This window comes from Chrysochloris asiatica, unplaced genomic scaffold (genome assembly GCF_000296735.1).
Source record: "Chrysochloris asiatica unplaced genomic scaffold, ChrAsi1.0 scaffold00239, whole genome shotgun sequence".
NCBI classification, from domain to species: domain Eukaryota; kingdom Metazoa; phylum Chordata; class Mammalia; order Afrosoricida; family Chrysochloridae; genus Chrysochloris; species Chrysochloris asiatica.
Genome location: NW_006408757.1, coordinates 2,953,707 through 2,958,932, shown reverse-complemented (window position 1 = coordinate 2,958,932; position 5,226 = coordinate 2,953,707). Strand labels below are relative to the sequence as shown.

Here is a 5,226-nt window from a genome sequence, read left to right as displayed (position 1 = left end):
CAATTACAATGTGAAAGAAGGTAAACACAGAGGAACAGAGATCCAGTGGTGGGAAGGTCAGGTAGATTACAGGATAAAACAGACTATCTTAAATGGAGGGTAGAACTAATGGAATATAAGGTAACCACAATGGGGTTGGTGTGGGGGGTTTACTTTGGGTGTTGGGGAGGGCAATACAAGAAAGGGGGAGGAGGCAGAAGAACAAGATAGTTAGGGGAACACTGAGACAGGTTTGCATGGCCTAGTGGTACAGAGGTAAATAGTGATGAATACTATACCTTGGAACAACAGGTCTCTGGGATACAAGGATCTAGATATAGCTTGAAGAGGGTAAATAATACTAAAATCCTTGACTGCCTTATGAATATTAGTTTCCCTTGCCTACTATTATAAAATACACACTTGAGTGGTATAGAAAGGAATGTTGGGAAACATGATTAGAGAAAACTTATAAGCCTGCCTTCTGCCTATAACTGATTGGAATACCTAAAAGGGGTTCTACAACTTGCCCAGTGAAATAGGCCTTGTGCAAAGCCTTTACAGAGTATAGGACCTTAGGAGGAATCCTGAGCCCCATCCAGAACCTTACTATGTGGGAAATTTCCACTAGAAAGGACAAGCAGACTGGAACAGGTACAGTGGCAGAAGATACATCTTCAAAGAAAGATCATCAGGAAAAACCCAAAACAAAACAAAAAATGTCAGCATGACTGGCTACTACAAGAATAAGCAAGCTGTTTGGCAGGAAGACATCAAGGCTAGCAATCAAGTGCCTTCAAGACAAACTCCCCTCTCAGACTGAAACTCAAAGGGAATACACACGCATGAAAGCTTGCTGGCAACCACATTGGTCTGCTGGTGAGTGGAAGAGACAGAAAGGCATCAATGAAGAAATGGGCTGAGTTCATCCCCAGTCCATTGAATCCCGTTGACCTGGAGATGAGAGAGAGAAGAGGAAGGGCTGGTTGGTCCAAAGTGTGGTGAGACCTGAGGACACTTGAGCCCATGGACAAGGACTTAGCCACAGAGGGCTAGAACTGAGAGTGAAGCATCCAGCTGATATGAAGTGAGGGGAGATGCACAAGAACCCCCAAACTTGCATACAGTAAGTAACCTTTTGACCTAGCCTCGATGGCTCGATAATCAGAACTCCTCTAGAGGAAGATTGGGCAAAAAAAATTTTTTTTGGTTAAAGGAAACAAGGGTAAATTGCTTCAATTTGATGAACCTGACCTATACTCAGAGCAGTAGTTACTCTAAATACCAAGAGAGAGGGAAAGAGTCTTCACATCAAGTATCAATGCTATCCCCTCTGTAGACAGGGTAGATAGGGATGGTCAACTTAGACAGTGGCTACCTAAAATAAGGGGGCAATAAAGGCACGAATTGACTGGCTTACAAGGTTTCAAGAGGGAGTTTAGTTTAAGAGTATGGGGGGAAAGAAAGAGTCCCCACTGAATAGCTGTCATCTTGTCTAGATGGGTCTGGTGAAAAGAGATGGGGATAAGATCCATAAGATTCAGTAGTGAATAATTGATATCATGACTAATTGCGACTGTCAGAATTGTAAAGGTAGAAGTTTTGTAACAAAAACACAGGGTGGGGGTTAATCTTACAGTCCAGAAACAGAGGACCCTAGGACCATCAAGAGAGGAACGCACAAGCAGAACGCAGGACCTTATCCAGAGAAGCAGCAGTGCCAGAGATGGAGGCTGAGATGGGGACATTGACAGGGGGAGTGGCTGAGGACTCTAGATTCATGGACTAAGAAGAGAGGGACTAAGAGCTTGTGGCCAGGAGGCAGACTTTCAGAATGTGCACTTTGGAGATGTAAATTATTATATATGCCTGAGTGTTTTTTTGTTTGTTTGTTTGTTTTTTAAAAAGCTAAATGTATATAGAGAAATACTGTTTGCTGATGGTACATGGAGGGGTTTGTAATCATTGTAATGAAACAAGGTGTATGATTTGTTGAATACAAAACTGATACTATGCCACCTATATTCTTATGTATTGCAGGGGCTCCTCAGGAAGCCTCCTTCACTGGGCACATTGTAGCCCCTTGCCATCATTCTTTGATTGATTTAGGTTTATCTTCTTTTTCCTCTTCTCTCTTTCCTTCTTTTCTTTTGTTACTCCTCTGGAGTAAGCCGAAGTTATACCTACAAGACTGTTTGGTCTATTTAGTTGACTTGAAGCATAAAGTGAACTGCTCCTAGTAGTAAGTGAAGAAGATGAAGTGATTGAATTTGAAGTTGATACTGGTAAATCAACCGCTGGTAAATCTCATCCTATGTTCTGTAGTATTTTTGTTTGTATTCATCTTTTCTAGATGTTTCTGACTCCTTCTTTTCTTCTTGTTTCTCTTCTGTTTTTTCTTTTCTATCTTTCCCTTTTACTTCATTTTCTTATTCTCTAGTTTGGGTAGAAAAACTTCTTCCTATTGTTTTTACAGTCACCCTCTGGGTTGAACTTCTGGACTGTCTTGCTTGTCTAGATCTTGCTTTACTCTGGGATTCAGACTCTTCATCCCTAACAGGAGTGAAGTATGATCTGTATCTCTCCCTGACCTCTGATGTGGAGGAGACAGTGCCAGCAGTATTAGTAATCAGGGTGTGGTAGAAGCTGCAACATTTACAACAGTTGGAGCAACAGGAATGATCACTACCATAGGAACACTGTCCTTGTCTTTTTCAGCCCACAAATGATTTGAGGTACTATTTTGTGGGCTTGCTGAGGAAGAACCTGTTGCAATTTGTAGTAGTGCTTGAGCTGGAAAACAGGCTTTTCTGAAGACCAGCTACAGAGGTAACTGTTGGTGATAATGTGGTGCTTGGAACACTAAACTAATCAAATCATCTTGTCTTCTACCAAAGGAACAACTTCCATGATAAATTGATCCTTCATTAATTGAAATACTCTTTTTTGAGATCATCTTCCCATTTTCTTCTTGTGTAATAACCACTTGTTTGTAAACTTGAAGATTCTGTTTTCATTCTCTTCAGTGTCAGATGTTCTGGCATCATAATCTTTAATATTATCATCATAGCCTGCCTGTACTAAGAGTTTTTAAAACTTCTGTATAGCCTTTAACAGCTGCTACATGAAGTATCTACAGAGTTTGCATATCAGACATCACTTATTTGACCACTATTCAACCATTGTCTAGCATCTCTAAGCATTATATGTTCTTCTTCTTTTCAAGCTTCCTTTCAAGCACCCCTTGCCTATAAACTTCATTTTGAAGTAGCTCTTTCATTACCTCCTCACTAGCAATATCTAAAAATGTGTCTTCTTCACTGTTAATGGCACCTGCTTGTGTTCCCGGACCAATCAAAAGCTCTACAATATCAAGATATCCAAAGAAAGCAGATGCGTGTAGCGGTATCCAGTCTTCATTATCAGGTTAATTAATATTCTGTTTATTTTCTACCAGAAACTTTACCATATCCACATTGTCATCAATGAAAGCCTGGTGTAGAGTGGTGAACCCAACCACATTGACGTAATTGATGTTGGCACCGCGGTGCAAATTCTTGAAAACCTTGTCTGTGTCTCCACTGGAGCAAGAAACCAGGAATACTGCGCCATCGTCAAACTTCACCTCAGTCTTCTGGTGTTTCACCATGGGAAGCTCAAGGTTTGTCTCAGAGCCTATCTAGTACTACAGCTGCTCGTTCTGCTTCTGCTTCTTGTCCACCATCTTCATCCCCTCTCCTACCTCCAGATCTTAACCCAAGGGGTGAACAGGAAGGCTGAGATGGAAGAGAGGGGGGACAGGGGATGTGCGATTGTTTCTATAAGTGATAGCCAGAAGGGGGCTGGGAACTGGGACCTACTGAAATTTATTTCTCAGTATTTTATTCTTTTATAAGCTATTGTAAATATAAATATATTTTTTTATTTCCTTTGAAGATTAGTCATTGCTGGTGTGTAGAAACTTAACTGATTTTTGTGTTGACCTTATACCTTGCAACTTTGCTGAATTCCTATCACCTCTAAAGGTTTTCTTGTGGATTCCTTGTGAATTTCTATGTGAAGGATCATGGATACTCTCATTCAGCGACTTCATAGGAGTCAGAAGACTATGGTGCAAAGCCATATAATAGTAATTCACTACACCACAACATGGTTCTCCTAGGAAAGATCAGCAATGTATTCCTTTATTTTGCACTTCCTTGGTTACTCTAAGTATCCAATCTGCTTCTGTTGTTGCTATTAAGTGCCCGGTGGTTCAAACTGACCTTGAGGTCCAGTGTTTATCCTAAGGCGCCACACCAGGACTGCTCTTGTTGTTAGGTGCCATCGAGTTGGCTACTCACAGCAACCTATGCACAGCAGAACGAAATACTGCCTGCTCTTGGGCTAACCTCACAATTGTTGCTACACCTGAGCTGATCATTTCCACCACTGTGCCAATCCATCTCCTTAAGGGTCTTCCTCTTTTTCTCTGACCCTCCACTTGACCAAAAATGATACCCTTCTCTGGGGACTGGTCCCTCCTGACAACATGGCCAAAGTATGAGAGACCATCCTGGCTTCCAAGAAGCACTCTGACTGTACTTCCTCCAACACAGATCTGTTTATTTTGACTACTTCTAGAGCCTACTTCTAGAGACCCAAAATAGTTAAAGGAGCCCTTTTGTGCAGTGGTGGTATGGTGGATAGGCAGATCATTATAACTACTTAATCAGCCTTTTTGTTTTTCAAATTCTTTTACTTTAAACTCTTCCCACCCAGCCCAGGCTTTTCTCAGATTCACACTCTTAGAAGCCTATTGTTTGCAACCATTAAGGTGAATTGCTGTCTTTTAATTCCTGGTGCCTGGAGGCATTCCAAATTTGTCTTCTTCCCAGTACTTCCAGAAGGTTGGGGCAAGACTTTCTGTGAGAATCCTGCATCTCAGTTTTTCTGGTTGCCCCAGGCAGTAAGGAAGAATCAAACAGTTCCATGGCAAAGCTAAGTCTATTTCCCACACTCCTGATCCTAGAGGAAATGTGGGTGTGGACAACTTTTCACAGCCAATGTGCTTAGAGCCTTCACTGTCCTGGAAATTGGAAGGTTGAGGGTTTATACTACAGAGAGACAAACATTTCTCTAATGCTCTTTGCTCAGCTTCTGATTATATGCTTTGTCTCTGACTGCTTTCCAGAGTTCAGAGTTCATTAGTTCTACCACATTGTTTATTTAATTCTGTTATTTTTCTTCCTATAATTGTTTTTGATA

The 5,226-nt window shown here is 41.3% G+C and overlaps 1 pseudogene; it reads right to left on the bottom strand.

The window, feature by feature from the left end:
- Positions 1-2,348: 2,348 nt before the first annotated feature.
- On the bottom strand, positions 2,349-3,628 carry LOC102835899 (annotated as a pseudogene).
- Positions 3,629-5,226: the final 1,598 nt, after the last annotated feature.